This window comes from Lissotriton vulgaris, chromosome 10 (genome assembly GCF_964263255.1).
Source record: "Lissotriton vulgaris chromosome 10, aLisVul1.2, whole genome shotgun sequence".
NCBI classification, from domain to species: Eukaryota; Metazoa; Chordata; class Amphibia; order Caudata; family Salamandridae; genus Lissotriton; species Lissotriton vulgaris.
This window is the reverse complement of record NC_141698.1, coordinates 1,011,238,729-1,011,261,891: the sequence shown is the minus strand read 5'-3', so window position 1 is coordinate 1,011,261,891 and position 23,163 is coordinate 1,011,238,729. Positions and strand designations below refer to the sequence as shown.

General features: G+C 52.5%; 1 protein-coding gene across 4 annotated transcripts in view; it reads right to left on the bottom strand.

The window, feature by feature from the left end:
• DNAJC13 (DnaJ heat shock protein family (Hsp40) member C13) overlaps positions 1-23,163 on the bottom strand; it is a 1,694,551-nt gene that overhangs the window by 14,903 nt on the left and 1,656,485 nt on the right. Inside the window, exon 57 of one of the 4 annotated variants that reach the window (XR_015300721.1) lies at positions 19,884-19,992. The exons of the other annotated variants lie outside the window; for them this stretch is intronic. The gene's annotated coding sequence lies outside the window, so the exon portion shown is untranslated. The remainder of the gene's footprint in view (positions 1-19,883; positions 19,993-23,163) is intronic. 4 annotated transcript variants of the gene reach the window in all.

Below are 23,163 nucleotides of genomic sequence, written 5' to 3'. Positions count from 1 at the left end.
AGAGGGACACCACGTCCCAATGCAGTGGTTGCTGCCGTCACCCTGGTAGAATGGGCGCGCAACCCTACCAGAGGTTCCTTTTTAGCCAGAGAATAACGGGCCTTGATAAACAAGACGACCCAGCGGGAGATAGTCCTCTTGTGTGCCCAGCATTTCTTGGCGCCTACGTTGCCAACAAAGAGCTGGTCATCCTCCAGAACTGAACTCCGATTCAGTTAGAATGAGAGCACACGTTTTGGGTCCAGACGGTGGAGCCGCTCTTCCTCTCTGGAAGGGTGCAGAGGAGGAAAGAAAGTGGGCAAGGTGATAGTTTGCCCGATGTGGAAGGCAGTGACATCCTTTGGCAAGAAGGAAGGACGAGTGCAAAGCACAACCTTATGCGGATGAACCGACAGAAAGGGAGTCTTACAGGAAAGAGCCTGGAGCTCACTCATGCGCCTAGCAGAGGTGATGGCAACCAGGAAAGCAGTCTTCAAAGTCAATAAACGAAGAGGACAGTTGTGAAGTGGCTTGAAAGGAGCGCACATCAAATAAGTAAGAACTAGATTCAAGTCCCACTGCGGCATTACAATCGGAATAGGAGGGAAAAGGTGTGCAATGCCTTTGAGAAATCTATTTACAACAGGGGACTTGAAAAGAGAGGACAGATCAGGGAGCCGGAGAAAGGCCGAAATTGCAGAAAGGTACCCTTAATAGTGCCCAGAGCAGAGCCCTGCTGGGCCAGAGAAAGAAGGAACAAAAGGACTTCTGAAAGAGGGGCAGAAATGAGATACACAGCCTTTGTTGTGCACCTTGCCACAAATTTGTTCCACCTGCAGGCGTATACAGATTTATTGGAGAGACGCCTGACTGCCAGAATTATATCACAGACTTCAGGGGGCAAGTCAAATGGAATCAACTGTCGCCGCTCAATCTCCACGCAAGGAGGTGGAGGCTGGACAGGTTCGGGTGGAGGACAGTACCCTGTAGCTGCGACAGAAGATCCTACCGAAGAGGCAGTTGGATCGGGGGATCCATGAGCATACTGAGTAGCTCGGGATACCAAACTCTTCGAGCCCAGTCTTGTGCCACAAGAATGACTTGGGCCCAGTCTCGCCTGATCTTCTTCAGCACTCTGGGTAGAAGTGGTATAGGCGGAAAGACATACAACAGACCGCAGCTCCACTCATGAAGAAAGGCGCCGCTGAGCGAGTGCCGCCTTGGAAATTCCAACGCGCAGAAGAGATGACATTGCGCGTTCTCTTCGGTGGCGAACAGATCTAACCAAGGCTCTCCCCCCACTGTTGAAAGAGACCTTGCGCCACTTCTGAGTGAAGACGCCATTAGTGATCCATCATGCACCTGCGGCTGAGTTCATCCGCCCTGGCGTTCAAAGAACCTGCTAAGTGTTTGACCATCAAGGAAATGGCTTGATGTTCCAGCCATGTCCAGAGACGCAGAGCCTCCTGACATAGGGTCCACAATACCACATGGCGGTGGTATTGTCTGTGAACACCTGCACTACTCTCCCCTTGACAGAGGGAAGGAATGCCTTCAGTGCAAGTAGGATTGCCCAGAGCTCCAGAAGATTGATATTGAGCCGGGTCTCCGCTGGAGACCAGAGGCCTCGTATCTCCGCCTCTCCTATATGGCCACTCCATCCCAGGAGGGACGCATTCGTCACCACTGTGTGCTCCGGTTGGGGAAGGGAGAGGGATCTTCCGCTGACCCAATGTTGGTTCGTGAGCCACCACTGCAACTGCTGTGCAGTGCCTTCCGAAATCTGGACGTGCTTGGACGTCCTTGATGCTGCGCCCACTGGAACTTCAGGTCCCACTGCAGAACCCACACATGCCATCTCGCATGATTGATCAGAAGGATGCAGGAGGCCATGAGGCCCAGCAGCCTCAAGGTCATCCTGACCAAAACCCAGGACAAGGGCTGACAGATCGGAATCATTGCCCGAATGTCCCGGACTCGCTGCTCGGGAGGAAAACCCCAGAACTGCGCTGTGTCCAGAACCGCTCTGATTAAAGAGGAGCCTCTGAGAGAGAATCAGGTGCTACTTTGGCACGTTGATGGAGAACCCTAGCAAATGTAGGAGGTCGGCCGTAGTCTGGAGGTAGGAGACAACCTCCTGTGGCGAGCCCACCTTCAACAGCCAATCGTCGAGAGCGGGGAAGACTGAAACTCCTGATCTGCGCAGATGAGCTGCGACCACCGCCATCACTTTCGTGAACACCCGAGGGGCGCTGGCAAGGCCAAAAGGGAGCACGGTGAACTGAAAATGGTTGTGGCCTACCGTGAACCGCAGATAACGCCGGTGGGCCGGCAGGACGGGGATATGAAAATAAGTGTCCTGCAATTCCAACTCTACCAACCAATCTTGCGGGCCTAGGGCAGGCAAGACCTGAGCAAGTGTGAGCATCTTGTACTTCTCCTTCCGGAGGAAGCGATTGACGTTCCAAAAGTCTAAGATAGGACGCAGGCCCTTGTCCTTCTTTGGAACCAGGAAATAGTGGGAATAACAACCACAACCTACTTCTGGTGTCGGAATGCGCTCAATGGCCCCCTTGGCCTTGAGGGCCGCAACTTCCTGCTGTAGAAGTGCCAAATGATCCCCCGACATGCGCTGGTACTCACTTGTCATGGCTGGAGGGGAAGTCTTGAAGGGGAGGGAGTAGCCCCTTCGGACTATCTGCAAACCCACCTGTCCGAAGTGATGGTGCACCATTGGGGAGGTGATGGTAAATCCTGCCACCCACTGGTGTTTGGTGGGCCTGAAACACCGTACTAGGAAGGTTTGGAGGCAGTGGCTGTAGGGGAGATAGTGGACTGACCCACCCGCTGGCCCACATCCGCAGCTGCGCGAAGACTGTTGCTGCACAGGCCTGTGGCTCTGAAATGAACGTGTTTGGGTGCCCCTTCCTTGGCCACAAAAGGAGAAAGAAGCAGAAGGAGTGCAAGGGCAGAAAGTCTTATGGACTTGGCCCTAACCCTTGAGTCCTTAAAACGCTCCAACGCACTATCTGCCTTGTCACCAAAAAGGCGAGTGCCATAAAAGGGCATGTCCATCAGAGTGTTCTGGACATCCCCTGAAAAGCCAGGCGTGGCGACGTAGCGCCACAGTCGTGGAAATCGCTCTGCCCAGCAAGCCGGCGGTGTCAAGGCTACAACGAATCGTGATCTTGGGTGTGTCTCTCCCCTCAGCTATAGCTTGGGAGAGCACCGTCCTGGCCTCCTCCGGACACTGAGGCAGCACCTGGGCAACCGTGTCCCACACAGAATGGGAATAACGGCCCAAGAGGCATGCAGTGTTCACAGACTGCAGTCCTGAACTGGCGGAAGTAAAAATGTTCTTCTCAAACTGTTCTAGTTTCTAGGATTCCCTGTCCGGCGGTGCGGAAGGGAATGCGCTTGGGGAAGCAGAGGCCTGAACAACCAAGCTCTCAGGGGTAGGGTGTTGGGAGAGGAAAATAGGGTCGCCCGGGATCGGCCGTCGGGCCACATTCTTATCCACAGGAGCCCCCGTGTTGGGCCTGGACCAGGTGCCCAAAAGAACGTCAGAAAAAGCGTCATTAAAGGGCAGCAGTGGCTCCGTAGAGGAAGACGCTGGCCGAAGCACTTCTGTCAGGTGGTTAGTCCTGATGGCCACCATAGGGAGCTCGAGATGGAGAGCCTCGGCTGCTCTGTGCAACACCACATAATATGTACCACCTTCCTCCGTAGCCACAGTAGAAGGAGACAGTGTGCCAGGTTCTGGAGTAAAATCCAGGTCACCTGCATCCTCCAATTCCTCTTCCCAGTCGAGTCTAACTCGCACTGGGCTGCAAGAGGGTCCTCAGACCCTTCCCAGTCCTCCCCAACCTGCCGGACAGGTGGATAAGAGGGAGGCGGGTGGAGAAAGGGATAGAAATTCCCCATCGGTATCGATCGACACCGGTCCGGTGCCGTCTCCATGTCGGGTTGGAAGCTGGGGATGGCGTTGGCCATCGAGCCGGCCAGTGGCGGTGCAATGGACGTTGGTGGAGGTCGTACGAGGCCAACCGACACTGGCAGGGATCCATGCATGCATAGAGCTATGAAAGCAGAATGAAGTATTCTGTGTGGGAGTGAAGTGAAAGCGTCACCTTGCAGAAGGATCAAGCCACCCGGAGGGAGGCGAGCGTAGAAAGCCCAAACTGAAAAGGTCCTCGCAGAACGGGTAGGATGGGCGGGCGTTAAAGAATCTGTGGCTAGACTATGTCTCTACCAGATACATCGTTACCGAAGGTTAGTAACTCGTACATCTGATAGAGACGTCTAGCCGCAGATTCCTTAATTTAGAATAGATAAAAACATGCCCATAGAGGAGACGGGTCTGCGACTAAACCTCAATAAGTTGCCGAGCAACATAGTCATCAACAGGTGACGACCCAGGGTGGGGACCGCAAACCAGCGCAGCCACACCAGACCATGAAGCTCACAAAGAGCGAAAAACATTGGAAGGCAAAGGTACCACAAGCCGTCAAAGAACTGCATGAAAACCTGTGTATGTTTACCGGGTGAGAGAAAGAAAACATACGCTAGATCGGTCTGTGTGAAAGGGAAGGTACATGACTTCGCAAGAAGTGGATCTGAAGCACAAGTTGCTTACCTTCGGTAACGATATATCTGTAAGAAACAGTAGTTAGTATTAGATTCCTTACCTTAGAATATCCCCAGGAGTCAGACTGGATCCGGAAATTTTTGTGTAGCAGTACCCCTGCGCGTCGGTAGGCGTCGTCTGCTGGTCCGCATCAGTCGTCGGTGCCGGGATGACGTCGGAGTACTTAGACGCCACCCTCGCGAGCTGACGTCAGTTCTTATACATAGCTTTTCCGCACAAGAAACGCAGAGCCATGATAAAAACCAACACTGGTAGTATGAAACTAGGGCCCTGAAATCGGTTCGCAGAACGGGGAGGATGGGTGGGGCGGTAAGGAATCTAATACTAACTACTGTTTCTTACAAATATATCGTTACCGAAGGTAAGTAACTTGTGCATCTGAAAGAAACAGGTTAGTATTAGATTCCTTATCTTAGAATAGATACCCCAGCAATACCAACCCCGGTGATGGGTCTGCGAACCAATGATCACACCAGAAAGTCCTGGAGAACGGAACGGCCGAAAAAGCCATCTCTCCGGACTTGGCTGTCCAGGCAGTAGTGGCTTGCAAACGTGTGCAGCAAGGCCCACGTAGCTGCCTGACAGATGTCCTGCAAGGGGACTCCCTAACGCAGGGCAGTAGTAGCCACCGTGGCCCGAGTGGAATGGGCCCTCAGCCCAACAGGAGGCTCCTTTTTAGCCAAAGAGTAGCATACTTTGATGCACAACACGACCCACCGAGAGATGGTTCGCTTGTGCACCGCCAGACCTTTCTTAGCGCCCACGTAACCAACAAAGAGTTGGTCATCCACCCGGAACTGGCGAGTGCGATCCAAATAGAATGAGAGCACGCGCTTTGGGTCCAGACGTTGAAGCCTCTCTTCCTCTTTCGAGGGATGCGGAGGCGGAAAGAAGGTGGGCAAGGTTATGGACTGCCCGATGTGGAAGGCTGTGACTACCTTGGGCATGAAAGAGGGTCGCGTCCGCAACACAACTTTGTCCCGATGGACAGAAAGGTAAGGAGGTTTAGAGAAAAGAGCCTGGAGCTCACTCACCCTCTTGGCAGAGGTGATGGCAACCAGGAATGCAGTCTTCAGAGTAAGGAGACGAAGAGGAGAGTTATGAAGTGGCTCGAAAGGAGCGCACATCAGATAAGTCAGAACAAGGTTCAAGTCCCACTGAGGCATCACGAAAGGAACAAGAGGAAACATATGAGTGATGCCCTTCAAAAACCTATTTACAACTGGGGAACAAAGAGGGCTGATCAGGGAGCCTTAAGAAGGCTGAAATAGCAGAGAGGTAGCCCTTGATAGTGCCCAGAGCAGAGCCCTGCTGGGCAAGAGAGAGAAGAAAGAGGAGACCCTCTGAAAGAGGGGCAGAAAGAGGATCCACAGCCTTTGCTGTGCACCATGCCACAAATTTGTTCCACCAGCAGGCGTATACCGATTTAGTGGAGGGACGCCTGGCTGCCAGAATCACATAACAGACTTCAGGAGGCAAAGCAAATGGCCCCAACTGCCGCCGCTCAATCTCCACGTATAGAGGTGGAGACAGGACAGGTTCGGGTGGAGGACCATCCCCTGCTGCTGCGACAGAAGGTCCTCCTGAAGAGGCAGACGAATCCGGGGATTGTAAGACATGCTGAGTAGCTCGGGATACCAGTATCTTCGTGCCCAGTCCGGAGCCACAAGGATGACTTGGGCCCGGTCGAGTCTGATCTTCTTCAGCACTCTGGGCAGAAGTGGTATAGGCGGAAAGGCGTACAACAGACCGCAGCTCCACTCGCGACAAAAAGCTTCTCCGAGCGAGTGCTGCCTTGGAAATTCCAACGCGCAGAACTGATGACATTGCGCGTTCTCTTCTGTGGCGAATAGATCTAACCAAGGCTCTCACCACTGCTGAAAGAGGCCTTGCGCCACGTCAGAGTTCAGACGCCATTTGTGATCCATCATGCACCGACGGCTGAGTTCGTCCGCCCTGGCGTTCGGGGAACCTGCCAGGTGTTGAATCACCAGGGTCACGCCCTTATGTTCCAGTCACTGCCAGAGGCGCAGAACCTCCTGGCATAGGGTCCACGAACACCTGGCGGTGGTTTTGTCCGTGAACACCTGCACTACACTCCCTCGGACAGAGGGGAGGAATGCCTTCAGGACAAGCTGAATCACCCGCAGCTCCAGAATGTTGATGTGGAGCTGGGACTCCACCAGAGACCAGAGGCCTCTGATCTCCGCCTCTCCCATGTGGCCTCCCCAGCCCTGGAGGGAAGCGTCCGTCACAACTACGTGCTCCGGTTGGGGTAGGGAGAGGGATCTGCTGCTGACCCAATCGCGATCCGTGAGCCACCACTGCAACTGTCTTGCAGTGCCCCCTGAGATCAAGACATGGTCGGACAAGTTGCCCTGATGCTGGGCCCTCTGAAAAGTCAGGTCTCACTGCAGAGCCCGAATCCGCCACCTGGCGTGATTCACCAGAAGGATGCAGAAGGCCATCAGCCCCAGAAGCCGCAGCATCAACCTGACTGAGAGTCAGGATAACGGCTGAAAGATCGGAATCAGAGCCTGAATATCCCGAACCCGCTGTTCGGGAGGATAAACCCGAAACTGCGCCGAGTCTAGAACCGCTCCGATGAAGAGGAGCTTCTGAAAAGGACACAGGTGTGACTTCGGCACATTGATGGAGAACCCCAGCAGGTGCAGGAGGTCAGCCGTAGTCTGGAGGTGGCTGACGGCTGTCTGGGGCGAGCCCGCCTTTAACAGCCAGTCGTCGAGGTAGGGGAAGACTGAAAGCCCTAACCTGCGCAGATGAGCTGCGACCACCGCCATCACTTTCGTCAACACCCATGGGGCACTGGTAAGGCTGAAGGGGAGCACGGTAAATTGAAGGTGCTCGTGGCCTACCGTGAACCGCAGGTAATGCCAGTGGGCCGGCAGGACGGGGATGTGAAAATAAGCATCCTGCAAGTCCAACGCTACCTTCCAGTCTCCCGGGTCCAGGGCAGCTAAGACCTGAGCCAAAGTCAGCATCTTGAACTTCTCCTTCCGGAGGAAGCCTTTGACGTTTCGCAGGTCCAAGATAGGGCGTAGGGCCCATTTGCCCTTCTTGGGAACCAGAAAGTAGTGGGAGTAACAACCACACCCTACTTCTGCCCAAGGAACGCGCTCGATGGCCCCCTTGGCCAAGAGGGCCGTAACTTCCTCTCGCAGAAGATTCAAGTGATCCACCGACACGCGGTGGCACTGCAGTGGCATGGCTGGAGGGGTCGCACCGAAGGGGAGGGAGTAGCCCCTTCGGACGATTTGCAGCACCCACCTGTCCGAAGTGATGTTGCGCCAGTGAAGGAGGTGATGGCGCACCCTGCCCCCCACTGGCGTCATGTGGGCCTAAAAGCTCGGACTAGGAAGGTTTTGAGGCTGATGCTGCGGGGGTGGATGTGGACTGGCCTCGCAGTTGTGCCCGGGCACCGCCACGGCGTTACCACGTCCGCCATCGCGCTGGATGTTAGTTTGCGGCCGTGGCTGGCAGGACGTGTGTGGACGCCCCTTACTTGGCCACGAAAGGATCGAAAGGCAGCAGGTTGCTGGGGCAGGCCGACAGGCCCAAGGACTTGGCCGTAGCCTTAAAGCACTGAAGCTCACTGTCGTTAAAGAGGTGACGGCCATCAAACGTTATGTTCATAAGGTTGTTTTGGACATCAGCCGAAAAGTTGGCGGACCTCAGCCAGGCGTGGCGACGAATCGCCACAGTCGTTGCCATTGCTCTACCTAGCGAGTCCGTTGTATCCAGTCCACACCGGATGGAATACCGTGCCGCATCTCGACCCTCCGCAAGGGCTTGGGCCAGTTTAGTCCGGGCCTCCTCCGGACATTGTGGCAGCACGGCCGCGATCGTTTCCCACAGAGATTGGGTATAACGGCCCAAGAGGCACGTGGTGTTAATGGACCGCAACCCCAAACTAAGTGAGGAGAACATCTTCTTGCCATACTGTTCGGGGGGAGCAGTCGGGAATGCGGTCTGGGAGTTAGAGGCCTGTATGACCAGGCTCTCGGGGTTGGGTGGGTGGACAGGAAGTAAGGGTCGCCCGGTGCCGGGCGGTGGCGTCTGGCCACGTTCCTATCTACAGGAGGACCTGTAGCGGGCCTGGACCAGGTGTCCAAAAGAACATCAGATAAGGCCTCATTAAACGGCAGCAAAGGCTCCAAGCAGCTTGCCTGTGGTTTAAGGACCTCAGTGCGGAGGTTAGTCCTTACGGCCGCGACTGGGAGTTCAAGGGATAAGGCCTTGGCTGTCCACGTCACCACCACACTATAGGCAGCCTCCTCCTCCGTAACCACGGTAGGAAGGGAGACAAAACCAGTATCTGGCAAAGTGTCCAGACCACTGGCATCCCCTAGCTCACCTGCCCAGTCCTGATAAGGCTGGCACTCACGTGCCAGAGGGTCCGCAGACCCCTCCCAATCCTCCTCGCCACCCATCTCCTGATACTCGGGTTCAAAGGATGGGGCTGGGTCATAGAAGTAAAAATATTCTAGCGGCGTTGAATACGGCGCCGGACCCGAATCGAGGTCAGGACCAGGGACGACGTCATCCTGGAAGGAGCCGGGGGCGACACCCTGGGGGTCGGCGCTGGCGAGGTCGTAAGGTGGACCAGCGACGACTCGGATCTGGAACCGGATCCAGGGGGACCCTGCGGCGTCGGGACCGAAGTCGCCGACGGCGCGGGGCCGAAGCACCCGGCCCGCTTGGGGACCCAGTCGGGGCCGCTGGGCCCGAAGGCACGGCGGAACCCGATGGAAGAGTGACCGACCTCATGGCCATGAGGAAGGCCTCGATCTCCTCTAGCGTTGCGTTCTGCCCAGGGACCGGCGGGTATGGAGCACGCCGCGACGGCTGCGGCGGAGCCGCATGGGTGGTGTTGCCCGAACACCCGGCCGCGTTGTGCGAGCGTTGGGGGGGGGGGGGGGGGGGGGGGGGGGGGAGTCAGAAGACCGATGACGCCTCTTCGACTTCTTGTGCCTCTTACCTGAGGACTTGGAGCCCTAGGAATGATGACGACTCCGGGAGCTATGATGACTCTGGCCCCGCGACCGGTCCCTCGACCTCCTTCCGGACCGGGACCTCGAACGGCGTGGGCCGACTGCCGGAGCTCGAGGCGCTTGCGGGACCGCTCCCGCCTAGCCTTTGACGTCAAGGCCCGGCAGTCGGGGCATGACTTGTCATCGTGGTCGGGCCCCAGGCAATGAAGACACCAGCAATGGAGGTCGGTAACCGACTGCAGTCGACACAGGGTTTGAACCCGGGCATCCCTACCGGCACCGTCGGAGTCGTTCGACTCGAAAAACAGATCAAAACATCCAAAAAGTTTAGTAAACAATTGACTAAAGGGTACCACTTTCTCCGGACCTGCGCTTGCTGGCGCGGAAAAAAGAAGAACTGACGTCAGCGTGTGAGGGCGGTGTCTAAGTACTCCGACGACGTCATCCCGGCACCAACGACGGACGCAGAGCCGCAGATGACGCCTACCGACGCACAGGGGTACTGCTATGCAAAATTTTCCGGATCCAGTCTGACGCCTGGGGATATTCTAAGGTAAGGAATCTAATACTAACCTTTTTCTTTCAGATCCCAGGGTCTGATGGATCCGCAGGATTTGGTGTGCTGACCGTAAGTAAAACCCAGAGAGAAGACAACCGGTAGGACAGAGTCAACATATACCGCTCCCGTACGCACAACAGTGGAAAAAAGCACTGTTGAGTCCTGTACCAACCAAATACGTAGGACAGTATTGGCAGGATGCCAATCCATTAACAGAAAGTGCCAGTAGTACTAGAAACAGAACACACGCCGTAGAAGAGTCACTCTGTTATGAGGCATGTGAAAGGGCTGAATGCAACCATCAGAAGCACCCAAACCAGGACTACAGTGAGAATGATAGTCAAGTGGAAGACTGGACGAAACAGAAGTATACCGTGTGGACGGTAGAACCACACAAAATAAAACAAGAACCCTCCTGTAGGGTTGCATGAGCAGCCCAGATGCGAGAGACCCAATAGCAAGAAGGCAACTGACAAAAAGGGGCACCAGCAAGCTGGACATCAAAATAAGAGCATGTAGGCGAGCAGACCAGGACAATGACCACGGACACCGAATGAAGGAACGTTGACAGCATGATTTTGCTGTGTAACAGCACAGAGCAGATATAGGGGCAAAGAAATATGCCCAGAAATGAAGCGTGACACAGGATGCGAAAAGTACCAACAGTCATGAGGTAGCAAAAGTGGACGAAATAATGTCCAGACTATTAAGCTACATCAGCCCCTCACCCAGGAGGAGTAACGTTACCCCGCAAGATAGAGGAGGAGACGGAGCTAGACACAACAGTCGGAAACAGTCAGGACCAACCAAATGGTACAAGGACTCAAGAAGCAAGTATCTTAAAGAGAACACTCCCCTCGAGTGTGGTACAGCAGGAATCCAAGCAGAAGTGTTGAAAACAACTGTGCGGAAAGCAGCAGGGAATGTGTAAAAGTTACTGTTGGGAAAGTGCCCTGAAAACAAGGGTACAAGGCAAGGTACAGTAGAGAGGTACATGGCGAAGCCGCCACCTTCAAACACTAGCCCAGTAAGGGCTGAAGTACGAAAAATCTTACCCCAAACCTTAAAGGGGAGGGGAGAACCTGCACCACAGAAGTGGAAGAAACAACGGAAACACCCTATGATAGCAATTATACCGGGGTGCATTCCCAGGATGCGCCAACACTAAGAAGCATACCACACAATGGTTGTATTCTGGTGCAAAAACGGATAGAACATCAGTGCTGAGAACTGCGCCTGAACTTAACAGAACAAGGGCCCTAACATAATGACTGGCAAAAGAAGAAAGCCATCAAGGGCAAGAAGATCACATCGACGCTGAAAAACGTCCCCGTGAATTCAGGCGAGGCAGAAGCCATACGGTAAGAAACCCATACCGAGGTGTAGAAGGATTGCCAGAGCAAACTGCACCGACGGTGCAATAGAGCGATGCTAACGTCAGGATCGCAGAACAGCCTAAAAAAGAGGCCCATAGCAAGATTGTGGCGAAAAACTCCACAGGAGCGTATCAAGGCTAAGGCAGCTACCGAATAGCCTATAAATACCCTACATAGGTTAAGTGTCAACCCCTGCGAGGGGGAGTCCTCTTGGGCAAAGCACACATTCAGAGGACTGAAAGGAAAGACAGAACTAGCCGTCTGGCTGCACGTACAGATTACTGAGATGGCGGACCGACCGCCTACACTATCCGGATGCTACGCAGAGGACCGGGACATATATGAAATCAGACCAACAAGGCAACATCGCCTAAGCAGAATAAAAGAATACTCATAAGGCAAAAAGGGCTCGCCGCAAGAGTCATGGTAGCCCTGACATGAGGCGGGAGACCACTGAATCTGAAAGTCCACGCCATTGAACAGCAGATCCCGAAGATCATCCCGAACATTGTTCGGGAAATGACTGTCGCGCAGCCAAGCATGGCGGCGCAAGGCCACCGACTGAGCAAGAGCTTGTCCCACCGAGTCAGTGGCATCAAGAGAAGGGTGGAGGGTAAATTGCACCATTCCCCTGCTATCATGCAGAAGCTATGGCCATATCAACAGGGTCACCAGAGGAAGGCCTCGTCCATGTGCCCAGCATGATGTCACACAAGGATGCCCCAAGGGGCAGCAAAGGTTCCACTTCAACCAACTTCATATGGAGAAGGTCCAACAAAGGATCAAAAGGAAGAACACTCACAGGGGGCTGAAAACAAAGAATAGCAGCTACCCTGTGAATAGCCCGTGCTTAGGCAGCAGTAGCCTCAGTTGCCATCCGGGGAGGTGACAATAACCCATCTGTAGGGGATGGCTGGAGACTAAACAGCAACAGTGGAGGAGCCGGGGGCTGATACCGAGTCCACCCCACACAAGGTACCTGCACCATGGGCCGAAATGGCCGCAAATCAGTGGAGTCCAGAGGAGTGTCAGCATGTGGCATAAGAAGACGCGTAGACGCCGGCACCGCGTGGTGGTCGCATCAACATCTGAGGAGTCGGATGGAATATCAACCTTCTGAAATAGAGGAGACATGGACGTCGGCGACCTCCAATGGGGACTCGGGCTCGGCGTCATCCGACGTCGACCTCACTGCAACATGTGGGGAACAGGGCGTAGAGCCCGGCGCCACCTCCGACGTCGACGCAGGGAGCTGCTCAGGGCTATGCAGAGACTGACGGGGTGGGCTAGACGGACGATTGGGAGGACCCACAGAACTGTCCTGTTGGCGTCGAATCAGCTCCGTAACCGGAGACGATGCACACAGCCGAGGACGAATCCACCAGCGAAGACCCAACATGAGTGCCTTCCACCTCTATGGGATCCGAAGGCGCACCAGGGAGAGGGGGGGGGGCCCAAAGTAGGAGAGGAGGGACCCAAAGTAAGAGCGGAGTGCTTCAGAATAAGCCTCCATTTGGGTTTGTGCTGCTCCAGTACCCGGAAAGGGGGGGTACGGAGGACACTACCTTCGGACGCTTGTTCCTGGCAGGGAGCGAGAAGAGCAGGTGCCCAAGTCACGAGTATGGAAGTAAGACCTCCTGGACTTATGTTTATGTTTCTATGCATCCGAACGATGTCTGCGGGAACGGGCTCAGGAGTGGGCTCGATCCCGAGAGAAGCGACGCAAAGGTGCAGGACCGGACAGCCGTGCGGCCAGCAATTTCATCCAACTCTGGTTTCACCCGCTGACAATCGTCGTACTCTTTGGAGTCGTGGTGCACTCCAAGGCACCGTATACATATGGCCTGCGGGTCCGTTACTGGCATCTGACGCGCACAGGTCTCACACGCCTTAAAGCCCGAAGGCATTGCACACTGTTCTGGGACGCCAAAAACCTGAAAAACAGGTCACGGACCTGCCGGTTTTCCAGGATCCGCGTTGGGACGTGGAAAAGGAGAAAACTGACGTCAGTACGTCGGGAGGGGCATATATGGCTCTGCTGACGTCACGTCTGTGGATGACGTCAGGGCGGAGACATGCAGCGCCGCTCCCAGCGAGCAGAGGTGCTGCTGCAGAAAGTTTTCCGGATCCAGTCTGACGCCTGGGATATTCTAAGTTAAGGAATCTGCAGCTAGACGTCTCTATTAGATGACATACACAGAGCTGCACGACAGCGCCTATCGACGCGCATGGGTACTACTGACAAAAACTTTCCGGATCCAGTCCAATGCCTGGGGTAATTCTAAGGTAAGGAATCTATCAGTAATGTGTTTCTTTCAGATAAGGTATACTTATGTTTTATTTTAGAACCAAGCTGGACAGGTAAGTGATATATCCTTTAAAAAATAGTTTGCTTTAAATTACAATTGCTACAGATTGGTAAATGCTTTGAAGACAGGTGCAATTTCACAGTAATTAGTTTTTTGTTACTTTTAGATTACTTTGAGTACTGGGGGTGGTATGCCTAGATACATGGAGACCCTGCGCCACGCAAGGACAAGAAGCATCGCAGTCAAGCGGCTTTGTGGCATCTGGGCAAAATTTAACGAAGCCTAGGAGGCAAAGCAGAGGATCCGGCTGGACCAGTGAAAAGGTGATCTCAGAAAATCGCGGCGCAGACCTCAAGCCAGTATGCGGAGATCTGAAGGTACAGCCAGGCGAGGTGGGAAAAGTCTACAGCAGGGGCAGAGCAGCGCTGACATCTGTCATTGGGGATAAGCCCAATCTTGTGCAACTGAGCAGGAGTCCGGTAGAGCCTATGTAAATACCTAAAGTGGATAAAGCGAAGACGGTAGTTTGGGGACAAGCGTTCACACACCCCAAAAAAGGTCGGTCATTCACCCAGAACTCTTTTGTGTGGTCAATGACCACACTCTTTTTGGGTCCAGATGGTGAAGTTGCTCCTCTTCCTTGGGGGGATGTGCAGGAGCATAAAAAGTAGGCAGAGTGATGGATTGTCCTACGTGAAAGGGAGTGACCGCTTTCGTTAGAAAGGTAGCTCTCGTACATCTACCCAGTTTGTTTGCGTATATGTTCCAGTATGGGGGCTTGGATAAAGCCAGAGGCTCGCTGACCCTCCGGGGAAGATGCGAGGCTGTCTTGATTGTAATGAGCCTGGGAGGACAATTGTGCAAAAGGCTCAAAAGGAGCACACAAAAGGAAGGAGAGGACAAGACTGAATCCCCACTGAGGCATAAAGAAAGGAAAAGGTGGGAATACATGTTGTAAACCTTTCAAAAGTCTATTTACAATAGTGGATTTGAAGAGGGATGGCTCATTAGGAAACCACATAAAAGCTGAAATAGAAGAAAGATACCCATGTGAGTGCCCAGAGCACAGCCCTGCTGGGCAAGAGAAGGTATGAAGAGAAGAACCTGAGAAAAGGGGGCATAAAGGGGTTCGATCTCCGGTTCTGTAAAACATGTCACAAATTTTCCCCAACAGCAAGCATATACCATCTTGGTGGAGGGATACCTGGCTGCCAAGACAACTTTGAAGACTACGGGAGGAAGCTCGAAAGTTGTCAACTGTTGCCACTCAATGTGCAAGCAAGAAGTTGAAGAGTTGACAGGTACGGGTAGAGAACTCTTCCCTGCTGCTGCAACAGAAGATCATCCCGAAGGGCAGTCTGATCGGAGGACCGATGGCCATGCTCAACAAGCTCTGGCTACCAGACTCTCCGTGCCCAGTCTGGAGCCACAAGACTGATTTGAACCTGGTTGTTTCTGATTTTTTTGAGAACTCTAGGCAGGAGTGGTATGAGCAGAAAGGTGTACAGGAGGTCTGAGCTCCACTTGAGATGAAAAGCGGCTTTGAGCAAGAGCCGCTTTGACAACTCCAGTGCGCAGAACTGCTGACACTGCGCATTTTTGTTGGTTGTGAACAGATATAATCAAGGTTCTCCTCACTGTTGAAAGAGATATTGCACCAATTCAGGATGGAGATCACATTTGTGATTCACTGAGTATCGTTGGCTGAGTTTGCCTGCCTGCCCTGGTGTTCATAGAGCTTGCCATGTTTTGAACCACCAGGGATATGTCCTGATGTTCCAGCCATGTCCAGAGATGCAGGGCCTATTGACAAAGGGTCCACAACCTCACCCCATCCTGTTTGTTGCAGGTACCCCATGGCGGTGGTGTTGTCTGTGAACACCTGTGCAAGCCTTCCAATTATATAAGGTGGTAAGGTTTTCAATGCCAACCGGATCTAACAGAACAGGTTGATGTGGAGTCTGGATTCCGCAGAAGACCAGCAGCCTCTGCTCTCCACCTCTCCCAGATGGCAGCCTCATCCCAGGAGTGACACATCTATAAGCCACTCTCAGATCTGGTTGGGGAAGGGAGAAGGGTCTGCCAATGGTGGTTTATTAGTTACCACTGCAGGGCCCTTGCAGTTCCCTCCCAAAGCTGGACCATGTTGGAGAGATTCCCCTGATACTGCTACGATTGGAACTTCAGGTTTCACTGCAGAGCCCACATATGCTCATCTGGCATGTGTCTCTAGCAGGACACACAGCAGCATTCATTCTCGCCGAAATCCAGGATAGAGGCGGACACATCGGTATCATACCCTGAATATCCTGGAATCGCCACTCGGGGGGGATAGGGCCGAAACTGCACTGTGTCCAGAAAGGTCAGATGAAAGGGAGTGTATCAGATGGTGTCCGGTGTGACTTCGGCACTTTGATAGTGAACACTAGCGAATATAGAAGGTCCGCCATAGTCTGGAGGTGGAAGATGCAAGCTGGCCTTCAACAGCCAGTCGTCAAGATACGGGAAGACTGACACCCCTGATTTGCCCAGCTGAGCTGCGACCACTGCCAATCAACTTTGTGAACACCTAAGGGGCGCTGGTAGGGCCAAAGGGAAGCAGGGTGAACTGAAAATGCTTGTGGCCTACGGTAAACCGCAGATGAGCAGGCAGGATGGGAATATGGAAATAGGAGTCCTGCAAGTCCAACGCTACCATCCAGTCTCCAGGGTCCAGGGCAGACAGGACCTGAGCCAATGTGAAAATCTTGAACTTTTCCTTTTTGAGGAAGAAGTTGAGGGCTCATAGATCTAGGATAGGACGAAGGGCCCTGTCCTTTTTTCAGGATCAGAAAGTAGTGCGAACAGCAATCGCAGTCTACTTCTGGTGCCGGAACCTTCTCTATGGCTCCCTTGGCTAAGAGAGTCAGGATTTCCTCTTGAAGCAAAAGGAGATGATTCTTCATCAGCTGGTCGTAAAATGGAGATATGGAGGGAGGTTTAGTCTCAAAGGAGAGGGGAGTAGCCCCTTTGGACTATCTGGAGAATCCAGCTGTCCAATGTGACCGCAAGCCAGTGGTGTAGGTAATGGCGCATCCTGCCATTAACTGGCCGCCCTCTTGGAGGGCAAGCTTAGAAGGGTTTGGAGGCTGAGGCTGCAAGGGGGTGTTGGGGGGGCAGGGGGGGGTCGACTGAACTGGCGTTGCTTAACATGTGCCTTTCTGTTGCTGGGATAGGGCTGGTGCGGCTAAAAAGCCACTTCCGTATCCACGAAAGGGGTAAAAGGCAAACTGGTGACGAGTATTCGCTGAGAGGCCCAAGAAATTGGCTGTTGCCTGTGAGTCCTTAAAGCGCTCCAGCGCCATGTCTGCCTGGTCTCCGAAGAGACGGGTGACATCAAAGGGCATGTCCATGAGAGAGGCTCCCCGAAAAGCTTTAAGCCCTTAACCAGGAGTGGCGCCAAACAGCCATCTTCGATGAAATCGCTCTGCCCAGCGAGTCGGTTGTGTCACGACCACAACGGATGGCGAACTTTGCTGCATCTCCCTCATCTGATACCTCTTGGGATAGGATGACCCAGGCCACCTCCGGGACCTGTGGCAGCACTTGTGCAACTGTTTCCCATAGTGAGTGGAAATAACAGCTCAATAAGTATGCAATGTTCACAATGCAAGGATGGGGGAAGAACAAATGTTACTACTCAACTTTCCAGCTTCTTGGATTCCCTGTCTGGGGGTGCAGAAGGGAACACAGCATGGGAGGTAGAGGCTCGGAGCACCAAGCTCTCTGGGGTCGGGTGGATGGTGAGGAAGGTTGGGTTGATGGGGGGGCTGAGTGGTGGCAGCAGGCGATTATCCTGTTCGCAGGAGCCCCTGTGCTTGGTTTGGACCAGGTCACCAGTAGGACATCTTGAAGAGCCTCATTGAAAGGTAGCAAGGGTTCCAAAGAGGAGACACCTGGCTGCAAGACCTCTGTCAAGATATTAGTCTTGACTGTCACCTAAGGGAACTGAAGGTCCAAGACCTCAGCCATCCTTTGCACCACCATAGCAAATGAAGCTCCCTCCTCTATGGCCACGGTAGGGGGAGAAGTGTCCAGTCCACTGGGTTCACCCTAGCTCCACACACCAGTCAATTTCATGATAAGGCTGACCTTCTAAAGGGTCCAGCGACCCCTCCCAATCTTCTTCCGCTCCTAGTCTTTCAGAAGAGGGCTCAGGAAATGACCTAGGACCCTGAGGTTTCATCGGCGGTATTGGAGTCAGTCGATGCAGTACCAGCTCCGTGTCTTCGGGTATCAGAATGGGAATGGCACTGCCCGGGAAAACCAGCGGCGCCAGGTGCATTAGGGTTGGCACCGTGAAAGGTTGCAATGGCACGACATGAACAATGGGGGGACATTGGTGCCAGGGACAGAGCCACCAGGGCAGAACACAATGGAGTCCCCTCTAAGCCTAGACGGCCTGAAGGCACAGCGGCGGGGTCAGGCTGGCCAAATATGAGACACTTGGTGTCATAAAATTCTTTAAGCTGGGTGGGGGTTGCTCCAGCACCCGGAAAGGTGGGGCAGCCCAGAGCTGACCCAGGCGCAGGTTAAGAAAAAACGAGGCCTAGAACTCTGAGGTTGCTCCGTCTCGGCAGCTGACAGACAGGGAGAGGTCGAAGAACCCTTCGACTACTTACGTTTTTTATGCTTCTTACCCGATCTACTCAACGACTTTGAGTGGAGGGACCAAGTCTAAGGACTCCTGGAGTCGTCCCCGGACCGTCCTCTCGACCGGGACCGTGAATGAGACCTCCAAGGAGAGTGACGTGGTGCTGAGTGCAGGGCCGCAAGCAACTTTAGGGACTGCTCCCTCAAAGCTTTCAGAGCCATGGCCAAGCAGTCGGAGCATGACTTTGAATCATGGTTGTGCTCCAGGCACCAGAGGCAAACCAGGAGGGGGTCCGTCGCAGACATGGCGCAGTGATGGGCACCACACAGTTTGAAACCAGAAGTCTTTTTAGACATCGTGGAAAAAAGCCTTCACACCAAAAAGAGTACGACAAAATGTTGAAAAAGCCTGTCAAAAAGTGACATAGGTTAGCTCTCTTCACGGATCTGCGCTGGTTGGCGTGGAAAGAAAAGAACCGAGGTGGAGCCGATATGGGTGACGCGGATATCACTACTGAGTAAACTATGCCGACAATGCTAAGCGGAGCCAATGATGCCACTTACCGGCACGCAGGTGTATTGCTCGAAGAAAATCTTTCAGATCCAGTCTGATGCCTGGTAAATTCAAAGGTAAGGAATCTGCGACCAGATGTCTCTATCAGATAACCTGAGCATAGACATGAAAATTGTACACAAAAGCTAAGTGAGCACCACTAATTGGACAATGAATCACATCTAGTTACTGGGATACAGATTTCTGAATTCAATCTACTGCTTGGGGAAATTTCAACATATTGGGAGGGTGGGGAGGGAGAGCGAGTGTTCTCATAGTAGGCAATCCATTTCCATTGTATAATCAATTTTCTTCCTGCTAATACATCAAAGTGTAAAGCATTTTCCTTTTGCAATATAGCATAAAACGAAGAGAAAATGGTGTATTTTCATATGTTGGTCAACCACTCACATTACCAGTGATAAGAGGTTATCAAAAGCTCTGCTGCTTTAACCATAATAGAGAATGCCCATTTTGAAACAGAGTTGTTTGAACTTTCTAATATTAAGTGGCAATGTAAGCCTTTACAAACAACAAAATATGGTTTATAAAACCTACATTGTACACATTAAGGTTAATTTGAGGTTTCTGCACATACCCCCTTGCAGGCCGACCATGATGGACGAGGGGCTGCTGGATCATATTTGGTCTGACATTCATGGAAGAAACTACCCAGTTCTCAAACTTTAATCTTGAAACACATACTGCTATTTTCAGTTTCATAGGAAAAGCAAGTGAGTGAAAGGAACATTTGCGCTATAGGAGTTGAAGTGAAATAGCGGGTGCCACAAGCATTCAGCAAAAGTGATATCTACCTTCTTGAGAGAGCTACACAGAGGTAAGCAAGCTGCCTGGCAGAGCAGACTTAGAGCCCGCTTCTGAGATGAAGGGGACTGCTGCCAGCTAGAAAGGAAGGAGAGACACCTGGAGGGAAAAATAGAAATATAAAGAAGCAAGGGAAATGCAGACAGCAAAGCAGTTAGAGGCAAAGGACAGACAAAGGTACAATCCTGACAGGCAGAGGTGCGGGTATCCTCACAGTGACATTTGCTTGAAAATGCTACTTTAGCTGATCCTCCAGTATATGGCACAGATTTGTTTTTTTTAAAGAAAGGCTAAGGTGATGATGCTCTTTTTGCCAAACCAAAACAATTTTCTTTGTTTTAAATGCATAAAAACGAACATGGCATCCAGTTCTAATATGATACTTAGATTAGAACAACACAAATGTGTTAGCCTGATAGAAGTGCCATAGTTATGGGATACATTTTTAACATTATTTTTCTAAAACGTAAATTACATTTAACCTGGATTAAAAAAAATATGGCCAGGACTGGAGGTTCTGCTTAAGGTCGGCAAGCCAATAATAATTTCAAAATGTACAACTAAATAATCAGAGGATCTATTCAGCAAAAATAGGCATGCATTAGGTTGCACATTCTATTGACTGGACAAAACATACAGAACTAGTTTATTTATTCCCTAAAAATGTTTAACTGGGGTTTCATGCAAGAAAAAATAGAAAGGAAAGAACAGTAAAGCACAAGTTACTATTTGTGTAACGATATATCTGTAAGAGACATTAGTTAGTGATAGATTCCTTACCTTAGAATATCCCCAGGCGTCAGACTGGATCCGGAAAGCTTTGCTAGCAGTACCTCTGCATGGCAGTAGGTGGCGTCGTGCGGCTCCGCGTCCGTCGCTGGCTTTGTAAGCGCCGAGATGACGTCACGGAGACTACTTAGGCGCCACCCATGTGCCCTGACGTCAGTTCTGTATACGACTTTCCGTGCCAGGAACGCAGAGCTATGCAAGAAACTGACCACTGGTGCCATAAAACTAGGGCCCTGAAAGGGATGACCTTAACCCTAGAAATCAGTTCGCAGAACGGGGAGGATGGGTGGGTCGGTAAGGAATCTATCGCTAACTAATGTCTCTTACAGATATATTGTTACACAAGTAGTAACTTGTGCATCTGAAAGAGACGCGTTAGTGATAGATTCCGAACCTTAGAATGGATACCCCAGCAATACCAACCCGGTGGAAGGTCTGCGAACAAGATTACACCAGAAAGTCACGGAGAACAGAACGGCCAAAGAAGCTGTCTCTCAGGACATGACTGTCAAGGTAGTAATGCTTGGTAAACGTGTGCAGCAAGGCCCACGTAGCTGCCTGACAAATGTCCTGCAAGAGAACGCCGCGTCCCAAGGCAGTAGTGGCTGCTGTTGCCCTGGTAGAATGGGCACAGAGCCCCACAGGAGGCTCCTTCTTAGCCATTGAATAACATGATTTGATGCACAGAATTACCCCCGAGAAACGGTTCCTTTGTTCACGGCCCGACCTTTCTTGGCAACCATGTAGCCAACAAATAGTTGGTCATCAACCCGGAACTGTTGTGTGCGGTTCAGATATACCAAGAGCACACGTTTTGGCTCCAGACGGTGGAGCCTCTCTTCCTCTTTTGAAGGATGTGGAGGCGGAAGTGACAGAACGCCAGTGGGGAAGGTGATGAAGAATCCGCCGCCCACTGGCGTGGGGTGCACCCCAAAGCTCGGACTTGGAAGGATAGGATTAAAATGTGTAAAGCGCACTAAACCAAAATAGGCGTCAAGGCGCTAAGCAGGACGATAGGGAGGTAGACAAGTACCAATTATGAAGTAAAAAGCCAGGTCTTTAACATCTTCTTAAAGGAGGCAAGAGAGTTAGCCGAAGTGATAGAAGGAGGAAGAGAGTTCCAAAGTTTAGGAATGCTTTGAGGTGGATACTGCGGAAGGGGAGGTGGACTGACCCGCACGCTGGCCCTCTGGGAGGCCACAGCGACCTCCACGCCCACCACCGCGCTGAGTTTGGTTCTGCGCAGGCTTCTGACAGAACGAGCAGGCAGGGGCGCCCCTTCCGTGGCCACAAAAGGAACGAAAGGTAGACATGGACGGGTGCGTGGTGGAGAGACCCAAGGACTTGGCCGGAGCCCGAGAGTCCTTAAAACGCTCCAGCACCAAATAGGCGAGTGCCATTAACGGGCATGTCCAAGAGTGAGCTTTGGACATCTGGTGAGAATCCAGTAGATTTCAACCAGACGTGGCAACAAAGCGCCACAGTCGTAGAAATTGCCCTACCCAGTGAGTCCGCGGTGTCCAAATCACACCAAATGGCGAACCTAGCCGCATCTTTAACCTCAGCAACAGCTTCGGACAGCACAGCTTGGATCTCTTCAGGACACTGAGGCAACTGTATCCCACACCGCGTGGGAATAGCGGCCCAATAGGCATGCAGGTTCACCAACCGCAGCCCTAAGCTGGCCGAAGAGAACAACCGCTTGCTGAAGTGCTCCAGCTTCTTAGAGTCCTTATCCGGCAGAGCTGTGGGAAAAGCACTCTGGGTGGTCGAAGCTTGGGGTCCCTCTGGCTGGCCGCGACCAAGTGCCTAGTAAGACGTCAGTGAGGGCGTCATTAAATGGTCTCTGTCCTGGTTCTTGAGCATAAAAATAGGACTCTGCTCCCCCTTAGCCCTCCCTACACTTGAATGGTCAGCAAAGTAGGACTACACATCTTTTCCTCTTTAAAGGAAACTAACGGAGGACTACCTTCCTGCTTAATTTTTTTCTCTATTTAGGAGTCGGCCATCTTACCCTGACCTCCCCTCACTGCGCCCTAAGCGCATACTCCTTACCTCATGTCTTTCTTCCTACCCCTCTGTCCTCCTAGCACATTAGGAACCTTTCACATTGGTAGCATCTGTTTCACATCCACCTAACCTCATCCTCCCCCTTTCCCTCTCCCTGAACCCCTCCCTGGTCCCACACATCCTTAGTCTCGCGGGTACCCTCTCATCCGCACCTACTTGCCCACACATACCATGGAACTCACAGGCACCCACACTCACAACATCATCTATACCCCCGGCCTCACAAAAAAAAAAAAAAAAATCGGCCAAACGGTTTAAACACCATTTTATCAAATCACACCCTGAAACTCTCTTTGCTGATCCCTACTTCTCCCCACGTAATGGGCACACAGCCATCAACATCATCTTCCACACGAAATGGAGAGCCCAATGGAGGAAAGCACTCCTAGCCACCTTTCCGATATCTTCCAC